Source organism: Chroicocephalus ridibundus, chromosome 5 (genome assembly GCF_963924245.1).
Source record: "Chroicocephalus ridibundus chromosome 5, bChrRid1.1, whole genome shotgun sequence".
NCBI lineage: Eukaryota > Metazoa > Chordata > Aves > Charadriiformes > Laridae > Chroicocephalus > Chroicocephalus ridibundus.
The window spans coordinates 23211545-23229491 of NC_086288.1; the positions used below are offsets into that span (position 1 = coordinate 23211545).

At 46.7% G+C, this 17947-nt stretch overlaps 1 long non-coding RNA gene across 3 annotated transcripts in view; it reads left to right on the forward strand.

The window, feature by feature from the left end:
* The window catches only part of LOC134516662 (uncharacterized), a 37905-nt gene extending 27851 nt beyond the window's left edge, over positions 1-10054 (forward strand). For 2 of the 3 annotated variants that reach the window (XR_010071389.1, XR_010071388.1), the window contains exons 4-6: positions 1647-1758; positions 7117-7207; positions 9659-10054. This is a non-coding gene — a long non-coding RNA (uncharacterized LOC134516662). The remainder of the gene's footprint in view (positions 1-1646; positions 1759-7116; positions 7208-9658) is intronic. The other variant, XR_010071390.1, reaches the window with a different exon arrangement.
* The last annotated feature ends 7893 nt before the right edge of the window (positions 10055-17947 follow it).

Here is a 17947-nt window from a genome sequence, read left to right on the forward strand (position 1 = left end):
GTAATTGCTCCCTGCCTGCCTGTGACAGTAATTTTTTTCCCTCAAGAGTCTATGGGAAGAGAAGTGAGGAACAGAGACTGTATTACCTATTTCAAAGGGATTTATTTGTATTTTGCATGAAAGTTTTCCTATTTTTGTAAAAAAACAAACTTCCTTCTCCCTCCCCTTTTGAAATCACAGCTTGCTTCTACAGGAAGTCTGCATTTTTGTCAGTGCTTTGAAAGTAACTCTGTATTCAAATAACCCCTTCCTCACTCAGGGACTCCTGAATTTTTGAAAACTAAAGAGAACTCAAGAGTGTTGGCAGGTGCGTTTCTCCAAAATGGTCCCATGGTGCAGATTTGGAATCCTTTATGAGCTGTTTTGATAATCCCTCTACTGAGCTTCTTTATAACGCTGGGTTCCAAAATACTTCCCTGACTCTGGCCCAAGTCACTTCAAAAACAGAATTTAGGCACTTAAATCATTAGGAGAAAAAAATCCTATCGTAATGCGTAAGCCATTTTGAGAGTACGACTCCGTGCGTTTGGCAGCAAGTCCATAGAACCCACACGTCAGACGACAAAGCATGTTTTGCTAACAAGAAAATCCCCTCAGCTTCATGAATTAAACTGCCGTGACACCCTACCAGTCATACACTTTTTGCAGCAACCCGTTATCAAAGCTCAACATCTCGTTCAGGTCTCACACACCAGAGAACAGTTGCCTATGTAAACCAGAAGCCGCACAGACGTCCCTTCAGAAAGAGCAAAGCGTGACAGATTTCTTCTGTGTCACATCTCATACAGCGAAATCAAGAACGAGTTTTAAAGTGGTGCACAAAACCAGAAGCAAAAATAATTGGCGTAGACAACTTAGATGACCTACCTAATTACACAGTAAACAGGTAATGCCTTTGTATGTACTCAAGGGAAAGGACTTAAGTACAGATCTTGGCTTGGATTCTTCAAGAGGAGAGCGTGGCCGGTTGGGTTTTGCAGGAGAAAGGTAAACCACGCAGCCAGGCATCTGCAAACGTGTCACCTCATAATTCTGCGCGTGCCCTGCACTAAGGTTCCACCTAGTAATAGTTTAGACATTTATTTTGCCTAAACCTGGATGCCTGCTGTCACAGGGCTGGCAGATGGGACATCAGGCCTGCAGGAGACAAATGTTTTTCTGGAGAGGTGGCCCACTGCTTGGCCGGGAACAGAACAGGGGAGACATTTCCACCCTCTGTCCGCAGTCTGCCTACGGGGCTAGTTGGAACGTCTCACCACATCACAGACTACAGCACTTATAGAAAGCGTTGTGATAACATCCTTTACCTGTGCGTCCCCATCTTTACTTTTCCTTATGTGGCACATGATGGATGCATCCCACTGGGATTCCTTTTCCAGTAGCTCAGGATCTTCTTTTACTTTCACATAGTTACTTAGGGGGAAGAAAAAAAAAATAATGAAAACTTCAATGATTTGGCATTTCTCTGTTATCTGTAGTATGTGCTTGGTCAGGGTGTGTGTGTGTGTGCGGTTTCCCTCTTCTTTTTTCAGACTTGGTGGTGAGTGGGTGACATATATAAATATAATATATAACGTACAATTACTGACGGAGGTGTGATTTGGTTATTGAGCACTGATATTTACAGTGGATTCTTTTCTGCACAGTACAGGCTGCCACCATTACCGAGTCCCTGAGACAGTTCGCTCCACAGACGCGGGCACGGAACAGCCTCGTTTTCAGTCCTTAAAATACCGAGTTCATCACTCAAGAAACAAGGTATACGAGAGCGTAAAGTTGGACTTACCCAGAGTTTTATGAAACCAGGGGAGGAAGTTGAACCACATTGACCCTGTTCCCAAAGCCATGTGTGAGGCAATGCTGAGGTCTCCGAGATGCAGTGCCCACAAAGTAAGAGTAGGAGCCGCTCGTTTCCTCTTGGTTACAATGACCTCACACCCGTGACTCGCCTGTGCAGAACTGAAAGCCCTGCAAAACTTGATCCATTGGTTTGCCCCACTTGACCAGTATTTGCTGTGACCGATACACACTTACGGAGTGTTTCAAAGTCTCGTCTGTTCACCGTTTATATTATTCACTTTTCTTAATGCTTTTTCTGTGTCGTGGATTTTACTGATAGAAACCACCAGTAATACTTTATTTAAGGCAGATTTGTAGCATTCGCATCACCTCATCTTCTGTGTTTTGCTTGTTCCTGGTGCACAGTATCAGATTTTTAATAATGCTAAATGTAATGCAAGTTAAAGCCTGGAAGTTCACGTGCTGTGTTGCAAATTGATGCTTTATGAATCAAAACTAAAGACAATGTTACAGATCTCTGTTCATACAGTTTCTTTAATAAAGTTAACACTGGGAAGTGACACTGCCACATAGTATTGGCAAAGGATGATGTATAGGGACATTAATCTAACTTACTGCGCAGGGATGTTTTGATCAGTTTTAATTCACTTTGCATCGCCCTCCCTATGAAGGCTCTCAGGTTTGATCAGTGAGCCCCTTCTGATGCTATCGTGCTGCAGTCTGGTACCTTCTGATTTTGAATGTAAGTTTGTTACATGGAAAAATTAATTACGTTATCAATCCTAAAACTCCACACTTTTCACTTACAGTTGCAGGATTAATTTCTATAGGGGTTACAAGTTGTCAGCAGTTTCCTCCTGGTTTGGTGACTGCCTGACACTGCGCGTGCAGCCAAGGACAGGAGGCTGGGCCTGGGGTGGCCAAGTCCTGAGGCACCTTCTCCCAGCAGTACCAGGAGCTGTACTAAGATGCTGTTTGTGTCCCCCTCCCTACCATAACCCCCACTTTTGTTTTAATTTCCTCTTTTATCATTTTAGCATCCCCTTACTGCCCTTGTCTAGACTCTCTGAACAGATGTTTCTCTGAAGGGCTGTGTTATTACAAATAGCAGCACCAGAAGTCCTCGGTAGCTCAGGGCAGATCTATGGACCAGGTGCTAGAAGCTGGCTGGTCCTCCTCAGGTTTAAGGATAAGATGCTTTCTTGGCCTGGCAGCCAGTCTGACTACACAGTTCCTTCATGGAAATTGTTTATCAGCACCTGTAATTACATGGTCTCCATTTACCTCAGAGACAGCATTGTAGCAACGTGAGGTGTGCACCAAACCTAACTCTTCTGTGAGCCAGGTCTTCACTTCTGTTGTGCATGGGTGACTCTTCTTTGGCTAGTTGATTTGGTGTGATTGTCTTTTCATTGTGACAGTTACCTCACTGCAGAATGGCTTTCCAACCCTGGGAGACTTCCCAGTAGGTGTGTTCCAGCCTTTGGGTTTAGGGTCACCTCTTCACTTCTTTCTGTTCAGAGGAGATCCTTTACACCAAAGTCTGCGAGTAAAGGCTTGTGGACGATAAATTTTTGCTGTCTTTGCAGTAGCAGACAGAGGTCCCATTTCTGCTTCTCATGAACCTCTTCAGGGAGAGGAGCTGGTATTGCTTTTCCTGCATTGTCCTTAAAGCTCCAGTCAGCTTGCAGTAGATGTGGCACCCAAAGTAGTCTCTCCTTTCCTCTTGGTTGCCGAGACACTTATTCTGTGCCTTTCCAGTCCACTTGGGGAGCTCCCAGTGAAAGCAGTTAGCTACTTATTGGCCTGTAACTGGCAGCTCTTTGCCAGCCTCTTGTCTCACTGCTACTTCCTAGAGTATTTTGGTGTGGCACAGGTTTGCAGAGATATTTACCTCCTTCAGCAGTGCTAAAGGCACCAAGGAAGTCCTCTCTGAGAAGGGAAGGAATCACATACCACCTAGTGACAGTAGCTACCTGCTGCTTCTGCACACATAAACGGTTTGCATTAGATCAGCTACTCAGTGAAATGCAAAGCAGGCAGGAAGAGGTGTGCAGGTTTTCTATGATTTGAAGAATGGCATCAGTAACTTTGCATGCCTTTGTTATGGCAAGATAGCTACTGGGATATTTGGAGGAGAAGAGCTAAGCCTAATAGCAATGAACGTTTAAGAAACAAGGCTCTGACTAGGTCCTTGAGGTTTCCTTAGGGGGTATTATTTTAAGCTAGTGAAAATAAGAAAAGTAATCTTGCTGAGGTTGGTTTGGCTCACAAAGAGCTACTCTGAAGACTGGGTGATGGATGTGTCTGACAGAATGACTATTTCAGCTGCTTCTTGAAGTTGAAATACTGATCCTAAATATGTTTGAAAGAAGGCAGAGTCTGAGTGACTACAGCCCAAGTGACAGGAGAACTGAGAAGTCCATTTGGTGAATAATATCTGGGCATTTCACTTAAAAATGTTATTCTTTCTCCCGCATAAAATTTCCCCTGAGCTCAAGTATTGGTTGTCTGAGATCCACAAAGCTAAGTATGGGGGCAGCTCACCATAAACTTCTCATCTGCAGTCTGACAGGCTGTGCCTATGTCCACCACTCCATCTGCTTAACCTTCCTAGGAAGCTGATGTTCATCTTTGGGCTCCAGTGGATGGTTTTGCTTTTCCAAGAAAAAACCTGGCACAGTAGCACTCACTGTGCTGCCAAACGAAAAATGGAATTCGAAAATGTTGGCAATTGCTCTCATAACCACCAGTCTGCTTTCAAATACTCTTGACACTTCCTTCTCAAACTAACTTGAGAACCATTTTTATATGCAAAATCTTTAGGAGGTTTTCCTGACCCTGAGAGTTTGAAGAATGTCCTTTGTATGCAGAAAGTTGGGGGGAGGTATTGAGAAAGCACTCTATAGAAATTTTCATTTTTAGTGCTTGTATTATAACCAAAATAGGCATTATGTGGGTGAATTAGTTTGTTTCCATTGTTTTTGTTGCAGTTTACTTTCAGTTTATCTGCACTCTAAAAGGAAACTCCTTCAGACCCAGCCAGGAGCAAGTCCTGCTTCGTTTCACGTTTGTTGGGATGACCTGCTAATCCTGGAAGTTTGCCCATGGCATGAGGAAGCTTGATTTTTGTGGGATTTTTGGTCAGATTTATCAAGTCTTTGTATTTGAATTTCTTGGCTGCTGGGGACTGAGTGTATCAAATACAGAAGATTCGCTCTTGCCCTGCTTTAGGGGAAAGGTTTTGATTCAATGTTTTGTAGCTTCTGCCAGCTATAGTCCGGTTCCTCCAAGCATATCATTGTGACTTTAGACTTCTTACAAAAGAGGGGCATGTACACACAAAACAGACCTGAACACATGCTGTTAAAGAGATCTTTGTAAGCTGAAAGCCAAGTACTCGGGCTTTTGAAAAGCATCCTAGTTCCATCAGGCCCTGCTCGATCTCCCTATCGGTTTCTCTCACCTACAAGGCTAATAGTGCTGACTGGAGGGAGTATGCTTGATCGGCACAGAAGTTGCAGCACTAATTGGCTGTTAAGCTTTGTGCAGGTGCATTGCTGGGAAGTACTTATTGGCTACCTAAGTGACTATTAGCTATTAGTACATCTTCTAAGCTCTATTTGCTCCCTGGCATAAGGGTCTAAACTCATAATACCAGCCCAGACAGGGAGGAAAGGACAATTCATACATTAAGGACACTACTAGCAGGCATGCAGCCTTCAGGATCTGCCAGTGCAAGGTGATGAGACTTGAAGGGGAGAGGCGCAGCACATGGCACAGGTCAAAGCTCTGCACGGCTCTCCGGTGGGAATGACCCTAGCATAGGATGCTGGCCCTGGACACAGCTCTGGCTGCACCCAGCATTACAGCCCACCCACTGACCTGTTCTTGCCCACTGCTAGGATGAAAGCTTGCACTGCACACACGCAGTAGCCAGGATGCAGTAACACAACTATTGAAATACACGTCACACTATGGCAGATGTTAGTGACAGTTTATAACGGGTAAAAGGCCAAATGCAAGAGTCCTGGAGCTGAGAGGCCTGCACAAGTTGCAATATTGTGAGGTTACCATGTCTTGTAACTGACAGATTGTACGGACTAACATTTTGGCATGGTGGATAACCCAGGGTAACTTGCCAGAAACCATTTTATCCCCGAGACCACAGTGCTGGCTGCTCCCCCTGTGTCCACAGATTCTCACAAGCTCAGTCGCTGGTGGGGACTCTTTTACTACAGGTATGGTGTGGGTGGCAACTTCAAACTGTGGTCTTACTGCAAAAAAATGACACACGTGTTTAACTGACTATCTTAGCTCAAAGGTTTTCAATACGAAAATAGCAGCTAGCATTCAGAAAAGGAATAGTAACTGTATATTTTTATGAATTCTTGGTTAATCATTTGATAACACCTTCCCATAAAGTTACATGCCTACATACTACAGATTTAGGTTTTTGACATCTCTAATTGAGGAACCTCTTCTATCTGCCAAGTACTACTCTTAACATATTTTTACCTACTCCTTTTTTACCTATTCAAGGACCATTAATTTCTCTAACAGTTTTCTGAAAGACATGAAAGTATAGTTCTCACTTCTGAAGTTTCAGAGATAGCTTAATGATAACAAATTACACTTTACCAGATTGCATGTGGGAAACATTTGGACTTAATTGAATCACTTGTTTCTTCCAACTCAAGTATCATTTGCAAATACATATAATTATATCTACACAGACTTATATACACAGTTCACAATTTGTACATAAATATATTCATGATAGGTCATTCTGATCATATTTAATACTGGGACGGAAGCAAAGTTTCTCTTCCTCGGACTCTGAGACACCCTCGAATTTGCGCCACTTGAGTTCCTTATATTCTTTTTTCCTTTAACTTCAGCCATGGCCGTGAGCTAAGCGTTCCATCTTTTCCTCATCATATACATATGTGATAAAGGAAAATAATTAAAGCAAAGTTAGGCAGCTAGTACTTATCAATATCTATGGGGTGAACTACTTTCTCTTCTGTAATACTTATGGAAGACATTTAAAAATACCATAAAACTGGTGTTAATGATTATTTTAATTATCCAGGCTAGAACATCTTCCTCCATAGGAGTCAGATGTTAACAGCCTAGTCAGTATATTTTTTCTTCTTTTATTCAGTTTATTAGCTATTATTCTTAAACAGCTGTTCACCAGATTGTTATTTCTTGGTTCCATCTCTTGCCTATAACAAAGCAATAAAGTTTATACTTTAAAGTTGCAGTTGCTACATTTAGGCGTAAATTTTTACCATCTTTTTTCCTTTACAGGAAAGGTTTTAACCCATGACTTATTATCATGTGCCATAGTGTCAACTTCAGGAAACAGGAAATGCAACAGTTAAGCCTCTGTTATAGACAGGTATGATTATCCTCTACTATTTTATTGGTTTTGGCCAGGATGGAGTTAATTTTTTCCGTACAATAGCTTGTATGGAAATATATTTTGGATCTGTGCTGAAAACATTGTCAATAACACAGGGATATTTTAGCTATTGCTGAGCCGTGCTTACACCGAGTCAAGGCTTTTTCTGCTCCTCACACCGCCCTGCCAATGAGCAGGCTGGGGGTGCATGAGGAGTTGGGAGGGGACACGGCTGGCACAGCTGACCCCAACAGACCAAAGGGATGTTCCATATCCATGTGATGTCATGCTCAGCAATAAAAGCTGGGGGAAGAAGAAGGTGTGTGGGGGGGAGAGGCAGCATTTGATATTTCTTTTCCCAAGTATCCATTACGCGTGATGGAGCCCTGCTCTCCTGGGGATGGCTAAGCATCTGCCCGCTGATGGGGCGTAGAAAATGAATTCCTTATTTTGCTTTGCTTGCCTCCACAGCTTTTGCTTTACATATTAAACTGTCTTTATCTCAACCCACGAGTTTTCTCACCTTTATCCTTCTGATTCTCCCTGAGCAAGCAGCTGTGTGGGGCTGAGCTGCTGGCCCGGTTTAAGACACAGTAACTGTTTTGCTTCAATGTTACTTCTACTCTGGAAGAATCAACATTTTACTATTCATTATTCTCTCCTCTGAGATTTCTTCTATACTTACACACACTTGCTTGAAAGAATGACTGAAATCAATAGCTCCAGCACAAGGTTCAGCTGCTTCTTTAAGCTGTTGTCGTCTAGGGGATTACCCTCTCTAACAAACCAGAGAGCCCCACCAAGGCCATGAAGGTACTTGGTTTTGGAGCATTTTCCTACCAGTTGATGGAGATTTATGGGATCACTTTTTAAGACCATTTATTCCTGAAATATGAACTCTTTGTCAGTGCCTTCATTTGCTTCGTGATTTGGACAGCCGCTTCTTTTTCCTTTAATTTTATAGTAGGTTTTGGTGTGCGTTTTTGGTTTTTTTTTCAATTAAAGATACTATTAGTTTCTTGGATTTGCAGTCTTTTTCTACTTTTTAACTAGGCTTCCTGAGCCATTACCTGGTTCTCATTTTTGTGATTAGCCTCTGCAGCAAGCCATCATTACTAATTAGTATTTAAACAGGAGTTTTCATGTCTTCTACTTGCATATTCATCTTCTCTCTCTTAGTTATACCTGTAAAAATGCTGTAGCACTTCATCCTGTATTTGATTAGTGCTTTGAATGGTGCTTCTTACAGCCTGCACCTTCCTAAAGTTTCTACGTTATATTAATGGGACCTTAGCATGACATAAATGGTGTGGAATAAGGGGTGGAGAATGTCATGGTTTCAGCTGGGAGAGAGTTGATTTTCTTACTGGCGACTGCTATAGCACTCTGTTTTGGATTTGGGATGAGAATGGTATTGACAGCACACTGATCTTTTTGGCTGTTGCTAAGCAGTCAAGGCCTTTTCTGCTCCTCATGCCACCCTGCCAATGAGCACGCTGGGAGTGCACAAAAAGTTAGGAGAGACACACCCGGGACAGTTGACCCCAGCTGACCAAAGGAATATTCCGTGCTGTACGATGTCATGCTCAGCATATAAAGCTGGGGGAAGAAGAAGGAAGGGAGATGTTTGGAGTGATGGCATTTTGTATTCCCAAGTAGCCATTACGCGTGATGGAGCCCTGCTTTCCTGGAGATGGCTGAACACCTGCCTGCCAACGGGAAGCAGTGAATTAATTCCTCGTTTTGCTTTGCTTGTGTGAGGAGCTTTTGCTTTACCCATTAAACTGTCATTTTCTCAACCCACGAGCTTTCACACTTTTACTCTTCTGATTCCCTCCCCCATCCCAACCAGGGGGAGTGAGCAAGCTGGTACATGGTCCTAGCTGGGGGTTAAACCACGACAGGGAGGTGACTGCGGGCTGAGCCAAAGGGGCTGGTGCTCATCACTGGGCTGTGTTGTGGCCGCTGGCAGGAGCAAGAGCCGGAGGGACCCACAGCTGTGCTCGAGCAGTGCCTGGGGCCTGACTCCCTGGGGAGGAACCCACAGCTGCTCCCGCTCCCCTGCGGCCACCCCCTGCCCCATGCCGAGGGGAGAGGCCTGTGCTGGGCCACTGCCAGGCACTGCTGGGTCCTGCCTGGATCCTGACACCTTCGTGGGGTGGGAGCACGGCTCCTGCTCGCTGCGGCACCGGGGGGACTCTTGACATGGCTGTAAATCAGTCGCTGCCATCACTTGATTATAAGTATCATGGTTTAATATTGAGTACATGTTGAATAATCAATTTACAATCATTTAAATAATAACGAATTATTAGTTTACAAATATTTTCTGATTATTAAACACTTAATAATTAGTTAATAAATACATAAAGTATTATATAAGTGTGACATGTGAAATCGAAGATGCTATATGGCTGTTTTCTCACTGAAAAGTGCCTGTCTCCCCAGGGATGGAGGAGCCAGTTCAGTCCTGCGTTCATCTGCAGCAAGCGAGGGCGACCGGGCCAGTGGTGCTGCTCCCACCAATTGCCAAGCAGGAGCCACATGTCTGCTGGGACACATCATTTGTGCCCTTGAAAGAAGACGGGGAGAGACCTGCCCGGGGTTTACTGAATCCCTGAGGAAGAAGCCGGGCTGCCTGCGCAGAGGACGATGCCGTTGCCCGCCCTGCTCCTGGCTGGGGACAGCCCTGCCCATCCTTCAGCTAATTACAGCTTCTGCTCATTATGGCAGTGTGGGCTTTGACAAGGTCATAAATCAATCACTGTCATAAGAGTATGAACTGTCATAGTTGTACATTGTCTAAATATGGACTAATGAGTTAATGACTATTCCAGCTGTTGTTCACACCTTAAATAAAGAGTTGGACACATGAAGATGGTGTGAAAAGTGCCTTTTCCGCCAGAGACTCTCTCAAATGTTGAATTTGGTTTGGTGCGCGCTGGCCTCCCAAACTTTGGGGACCAACATGCACCCTGCCCACCTCCTGCCTGCCTGGAACCCAATGCCCTCCCAGCCCTCTGCACTGAAACAGCTGACTCTCTTTCTGAGCCCAAACACACAGGACTTTGTCTCTGCTCCAACCCCCCAGACGAGCCACAGGAGCCCTTTTCCAAGCCCCATAAATGCGGGACTTGGGCTCCGTTTTCAAGCCCCCCAAACTGCCCCATGAGCCTGTTTTCAAGTCTGAAAAACACAGGGCTCATTCTTTGTTTTCAAGTACTTGAAAACGCAGAACTAAATCCCATGTTTCTGGCCCTAAAACCAGCCAAATGGGCCTGGCTCGGAGCCACTGAGAGCGGGCCCGGCCCCGCGTTGCTGACCCCAAACCCTGCCAGGCTGCGGCATGGGCGGCTTCGCCACTTCCCCGGGGAGCCCTGGAAAGGCAGCGTGGGGAGGCGGCAACATGCCCGCTGCCCCCACCGCCTGGGGAGGCGGGGTACGGCGGGGGCGGAACGGCGCGGGGGGAGAGGCGGGGAGCGAGAGCTCGGCCGGTGGCCCCGCAGCCGCCTCACAGAAGCGCCGACCCCGGACGGGGCCTCGGCTCCCGCTGCTGCTGAGGGGTGGCACCGGCCAGGCGTAGGGCACCTCTCCCAGCACCGCCCGCCCAACAGCCCCCGCCGCAGGGCGCTGCGGGGCCGGGGGGCGGCCGGCAGCCGCGGGGGTGGCAGCCGGTGCCTCAGCTCCGCTCGGACAAGGTCGTGGTGGCGGGAGGGCGGGGGGTGGAAAGCGGGGGGCGAGGGTCTGCAGCAGCGGCAAGGAGATGACCCCGGTGCCGGCCCGGGCTCTGCAGGGGAGAGGCAGCCGTGCGTGAAGGGCGGGGTCGCTGGCGGGTGGGGAGGCTCAAAAGTTGACCGGTGAGGGAAACGCAGTGGATCCCTGAAATGACACTCCACACATCTATAAGGATAGAAGAACCCCGCGTTGCCATCTGTTGCGGTTGCCTCAAACCTGCTGGCAGCAGGAGAAAACACAGAGTCTGCCAGCATCCCCCACTCTCCCCCTCTACTCCGCTCTGGTGAGACCCCACCTGGAGTCCTCTGCACAAGATGGGCATGGACCTCTTGGAGTGGGTCCAGAGGAGGGCCATGAAGATGATCAGAGGGCTGGAGCACCTCTCCTGTGAAGACAGGCTGAGAGAGTTGGGGCTGTTCAGCCTGGAGAAGAGAAGGCTCCTGAGAGACCTTATAGCAGCCTTCCAGTACCTAAAGGGGCCTACAAGAAAGCTGGAGGGGGACTTTTTACAAGGGTATGTAGTGATAGGATGAGGGGTAATAGCTTCAAACTGCAAGAGGGTAGATTTAGATTAGATGTCAGGAAGAAATTTTTCACTGTAAGGGTGGTGAGGCACTGGAAAAGGCTACTCAGAGAAGTTGTGGATGCCCCATCCCTGGAAGCGTTCAAGGCCAGGCTGGATGGGGCTTTGAGCAACCTGATCTAGTGGGAGGTGTCCCTGCCCATGGCGGGGAGGTTGGAACTAGATGATCTTTAAGGTCCCTTCCAACCCAAACCATTCTATGAGTCTATGATTCTATGAACCCAACTGCTCCTCTAGCCACCATTTTGTGAGGAACACCTTTCTGGCAACAGGCAGTGCCGTTGCCCCCTGCCCTGGAGAAGTGGAAATGTGGGCAGAGCACAGTCCTGTGAGGAAGCTATGTAATGGGGACTCCCCCACACACCAACTGGGGATACATGTTTTAAGAGCAGGAATTACCATGCTCTAGCCAAATCCACAGTTGTAGGTGCCTTGAACTGAACAGTCAGCACTGCTCACCTGTGGATCTGCCACAGCATGGTGATCACGGGGCAAGGAGCAGTTTCTGGTGTCCTATAGAATCTGCTGCTCCCTGGCAGCTCCCTGAATGGCTCAGCTCGGCCCACCCCCACACAAATAAACATGCAACAAATGCTAATAAAGCAACAATTACAATCAAACAGACAAATCAAAACCACACAGGAAGTGGAGGGAAAAGAAGCCCCAAACCTCCCCATGTCAGACTCAGATGAACAAACGTATGAGTTGGCTCTACTGAAAAAAACCAGGTGTCAGTGCCCTGGGTCACACCAGTTACACCAGTCCCAGCCAGGCCTTCCTCATTTCAAGGGCTGCTCAGCTTGGATGCCACATAATGCCTTCATGTCTGGAAACTGATGTTTCTGAGAGAGAAAAACAACCATAATGATCTGTTTCCATGTCCAGGGCAGACCAGAAAGTTCCCTCAGAGGCACGTATACTGACAGCAGCACTGCATCAGTCACTGAAGGTGTCAGAGCTGCTGTGACAGCACACAGATATGTTGGGAACCACATTTTCACTTAAGAGCACAAGGTTGGGTGCACAGGACTCTCACAACTAAAAAAATTATAAAATGAGGAGAAAGAGAAAAACAAAAAGAAGCCCAAGGAGCTCCCCGGTATCGCTTTAGCATCTCTTTTTCTACAACCAGATTTGTGCACAGGAGTGTGTACATATGAAGGACACACACCCCGTTATCTGCTTCTTTCAGTGTGTCTGAAGGACAGACACAAGTTAAAGCCTCCTGCAGCTCTTAGCTGGAACAAGTGCCAGGAGAAAAGGCAAATCCCGCTCATGGAAACCCATCCTCCAGCCCCAGACACTGATAAAGGAGGAGCCCGGAGGGGCAGCAAAGGCTGGGGCCCTCCTAAATTTGGATGCCGCCAGCTCGGCCTTGTGGCTGATAAATCCCCAGCTGGAGAGACCCCTCCTTTCCCTGGAGCCACCTGGAGGGCTGCCAGGGGCTTCAGTGGCCACCAGCCTCTGCTCCCAGCTGCTGCCTCCCCACTGCCCACACAGTGGGCATGGGAGGGAGCAAACCCCCCACCACCACCACCAGTCCCTCAGCGCAGCAGGAATCTCCTCACTGAGGAGAAGGCAAGAAGCCTGGATGTAAAAGTGACTTCTAACGTACTTCTAAGGGAGAGGGATAGTAATTTTGCAATGCCAGAGAGCGTCATATCTGCCACCTTGCTTTGTTAATTTGTAGAGTGCCTGGACAGGGATTTAAACAAAAGCCTCCAAATCAAGATCAGGACCTTCCATTCTCATCCCTCCTCCCTAACACTAGGCATTGAACTAACTCTCTTGACTTTGGAAGATCTCCTCCCTGACTGTTTGTGGAAGGGAAGATGCCTCAAGAGGTGGCTGTCTCTCCCAGAACTATGCAAGAAATGTGGGGGAAAGCACCCCAAAAAGTCAGGGATTTTGTCCAAACTAGTTGTCTGATTTCACTCTGTTTCTCCCAGAGAGACCACCTGCAATCAGGCAGCAATGGGGAACAGCCCTCCAGGGCCTGAAGGCCCTTACAGGCCCTAATTGCCCTGAGCAGCGTCACCTGGGTCCTCCCACCACTATTTAAGCTCCGTCTGAGTACCCTCCCTTGTTTTTCTCTCTGGTTGTGGTTTTGTGGAGCTGTGGTCCTTGCCAAGCTTGATGTCCTTCCCTGGATGTCTCAGTTTCATCAGTTTGTATTTGCTTTTTGTGCGTTGGACCTTTGGCTGAACCTCCTGGTCCTTCTTGCTCTGCCCTGCCTGGCTGCAGGGGGAGTCGGGCTTTGTCTGGGAGGTATGGGGTGGGTGGGTTGGTTTGTTTCCCACCATGGGATTGTTTGGGGCTGGCTTGTAGCTTTAGGTTTAATTGCAAGTGGTGTGGGAGTCTGCAAGTGGTGTACCTGGATGCAGCTGTGCAGGGTTCTATGGCTTGAAGGGAGTAGGGGTGCTGTAGTTAAATGCAGGCCATGTGTCTGCCTCCACAACAGCTGTTAACTTTAGTGGCAATAGCATCTTAGCTCTTGAGGATGGTTCAGGATGTCATTTGGGTATGCAGTAGAGTGGTCTTTGCTCTATGCCTTACTTACTTTACATTGTTTTGGGGGTTGCCCTGAGCACAGCGCTGTTGCAGCCAACAGTCATCCTTGCACAGCAAGGTGGTGCTATCCTGCACATGTGTTTGCACAGGGCTACATGTGTTGGGGTCACACACATCTATAGGGCAGCTCTTAGAACAAGTGCTGGTAATGGGGAGGGATGTCAGATAGAGAAAGATGCCTGTTGTGACATAGGTCTGTCTTTCTCCAGGTCCTACTGACAGTACTGGCTCAACTTCGTCAAGGATCAGGAGGAGACCTTTGCAGGCTGTGCTTGGCTGCTGGATGCTTACAAGGAGCAGCTTAAGAAAATGTGAGTACAGGTTGTTTGTGCACCTTGTAGAGCTTCCTTACTAGCTGCCTGGTGCTGGTTTCTGGGTCTCCTGGGGTTAATCTGCCCTGCCACAGTTTAAGGATCAGCACCTCTAGGAGCAGCTGTGTGGCTCCTGAAGCTGCCCATTACCTTTCTCCTGTCTTTTGCAAGGCCAGGGAGAAATTGCTTGTGAGCAATCCAGCTCTCCTGGTAGGACTGCTGGAAGCAGTACTCTGACCTGGGACTTGTTGGCCACATCCTGCCAGTGGGCAGGGTCCTGCCTTGGCTGCCTTGAATAGAAGGTGGCCCCAACCAGCCTGACATTCCATGCCTGAGGACACCAAGGTCATGCAGGGCCGGGCCCAGCCCACAGGAGGGAAGTGGGAAAAGGCAAGATGCTTTGCAAGTTTCTTACACCCACCCTGTTAAACCTCTGTCTTCCTTCTCGCCTCAGGAGGAATCCCAGGGAGAAGCCATTGAGTTCCCTCTCCCCAGACATCTCTCTGGTGGTGGGTAGCCAGTGGCTGAAGGCACCAGCAGGCCTTAACTGCCCTGAGCAGTCTTGCCTGGTACCTCCCTAGGCTTCTCCTGTGGGGTAAGGAAATGGGTCCAGACAGTGACAGGATTTGGCAAGGGCTTGGGTGTGCTGTGCCATGGGGAGCCTTGCATGGCTGCCTTGGGCTTTGACAAGTCAGCCTGAGCTGCCTTAGCTTTGAGAGCCTCTGTTAGTCCTAGTCTGTAACAGGCCTTGAAGGCTCTTTCCTCAGCTGAGTTGAGCAGTGAGTTTCACGAACTGAGCTGTGTAGTATGAACATGAGGGTTTTTTGGATTAGCATACACTTTGCTTACCTTGTCTGTGCAAGTCCTGTATAACCATCAGCACAGTGCTCTGAATTCGGGTGCTCCAGCATCTCCATGCACTCTCAAGGCAGCGCTGATCTTTGTGAACTCGCTCAGTGTTGTCAGAGTACAAGCATATAAGCAAACATGAAAGGAAAAGTTTCTACCTCCACTAGCTGCACAAAATATAAAGCCCCTGTACACACAGTAAAGGGATTGTGTCATCTGTGATCCTCTGACTGCCAAACCAATAGTCCTTTTGTGTTTCTGCTGAGCTGGAGCAGGACTTCTGCTGCCTCTCCTGCCTGTGATTTCTCTCCAGATGGTGAACACTTCCCCCCACCGAGGACCTGTCTCTTCCTGACCGCTGTCCTGCATAACTTGCTGTGTGCCAGACAGACAAGTGTGAGGACTGGATGACCACCTTTCTGGTGGAATGCAGAAGCAAAAAACTGCAGTGGATAAGGGGCTTTTTTTCCTCTTTGACTCTGGATTTTTTCTTACCTGCTTATGAAAAGCTTTTACTGACATGGGGCAGCCTGGCTGCTGTTGGCAAGAGGCTCTGCATGTCCTGTAAAAGTCCCAATGGGGTGGAGGGAGATGTGGGCAACTTGCTTTAGTGAAACTCTTCCTCTGACCTCAGTGAATTAGGCTGACAAGATAATGGAAATTAGCTTTAAGCTGTCCTATCTGTTGACCCAGAGGCAAATTCTGCTTTTGGGAACTACTTCTGCAATTTCTAGTGTGGAAAGTCTTGTCATGGGAGCAGCTGTGACTTTTGGTAGCCTTGGCCAAGTTTGGAAAGGTTTGCATGGAACAACGAACCACTGAGGTGACAACTAGAATAGACACTGGTTGTCACCTGAGGACTTCTATTCGTCATCTGGAGAAGGGCTTTTATGAGCACCCAGTGCTCTCTTCTGGTAGCCTTTTGCTGGCACTGTTTCTTCACTGTTCCAGAACCTTATCTGAGAAGGTTTCTTGAAAAAGTCCCATGTGACCTGTTTTTCCCCCCTTTACTGAGGCTGTGGAATAGTGAAACTTTCAAAGATGCATTGTGTCTGCAGACTGAAAGCCCTGTCGGTTATTTCAGAATTAAGATAGGACATGTGTTTTGGATGACACAAGCACAGAGCTTTTGACAGCACCAAAGTGTACATTTGATTCTGAAGATAAAATCACTTCAACTTTCAAATGGCTGTTGTAACTTTCACTGGGGAATTTAATATCTAGCAAAGGCTCTTGCAGAACCTTTAAGGTGACCTGTAATGAAAAACAAAATTGCACTTCTATTGTTGAAAATAACTTGATCAGTTCAGAGGTCTATTTCTTGCTTGATTTCCCACCTGCCCCTTTGTCCTTAAACGAAACCTGAATGACAGTCCTCCTTCCAAGAAGAGAAGAAATCCTTCTAGCTTTAAGACCAAGAGGTGTAAGTATCATTTAAGTATATGCTTTGTAGGTGGTGCTTAGCATGAGCTGTGTTTTTCAGAGATTTGAAACAGGGATGGTAAGTACAGTATCTTATTTCCTAGGCGTTAGTCTTGCATGCTTGAAATAAAGAACAAGTAGTGCAAGTTAATACTTTTTGAAGCTGTTCCATAACTGGAAGGGAACATGGTTGGAAGAATCAACTGCTGCGTATGTCAGTCTGGCAGGAGAGTTCTTGCTTGAAGTCATCCCAGCTTCCCTAACCTGCCCTGCTGAGAACTGCTGGGTGAAGCTCAGCTTCGGTAGGCACTGATCAGACAGAGCGCTGAATGAAGGAATCCTGCAGACTTGCGTGGGTATTTCTTTTGGTCACTTGTGCTGACAACTGAGCGTGAACCCAAGATGTGTTGTTGCCGAAGTCTGTAGGGGCATTGGCTGTGCGGCTCTTCCTAGGAGTGAAAAATAGTGCCATGCTAAAGAGCTAATGATGTGAACAGACATGGCCTATGGGATGGTAAAGGAACAGCTGTAGAGACTAAGGGAAGAAATGTTATTATTGGTGCTTTTCAGCATTAATAACATCCTAATCTAGTGATCTCTCCTACACCTGGAAGTAAAATGCCAAGTGCCCCCATCATCCTGGATGTGCAAGAGTGACAGGGGCATCAAATGATTCAAGTATAGAAGAGGTAAACGGGCATTTAGTTGATGTTATGCTGCTCACTGGATCCTGCTGTCTGGCCTACCTGCAGCACACTTCCCTCTCTGCAAAAGTGCAATGTTAAATGTTGAGTGGACAACTGATAACTTTGAGTGTAATTTATGGTGTTTTCACATCCTCTTAGTTTTAGGTTCGTATAAAATGTCTTGTTTATTTTCCTGATTATTCATTTCAACTGTACATATGATTAAAAATAATGAATGGTTATTAATTTTTATCATTAGTACTATCATTACACCTACTCATATCCTTTGATATTATTGCAAAAATTATCTTTAATAGTTTTAATAGGAGCTATTCCCCCTTGGTAATGAGGATATAAATCAAAGTATTAAACAAGATAGAAAGTACAGTTTTGGACTAGATTCTGAAATTGAATCCCCTCTGTGGAGTGGATACCTCTGGGTTTTGCTCAGAAGAATAATGATGTATGTCTCTTCCATGTACTTACATGAGATGGGGTTTCATAACTTGACTGGCATCAATTAAACTGTCTGTGGCAGTAGGGAGACAAATTCAAGGCAGGAGAAAGAGCAGCTAGGATG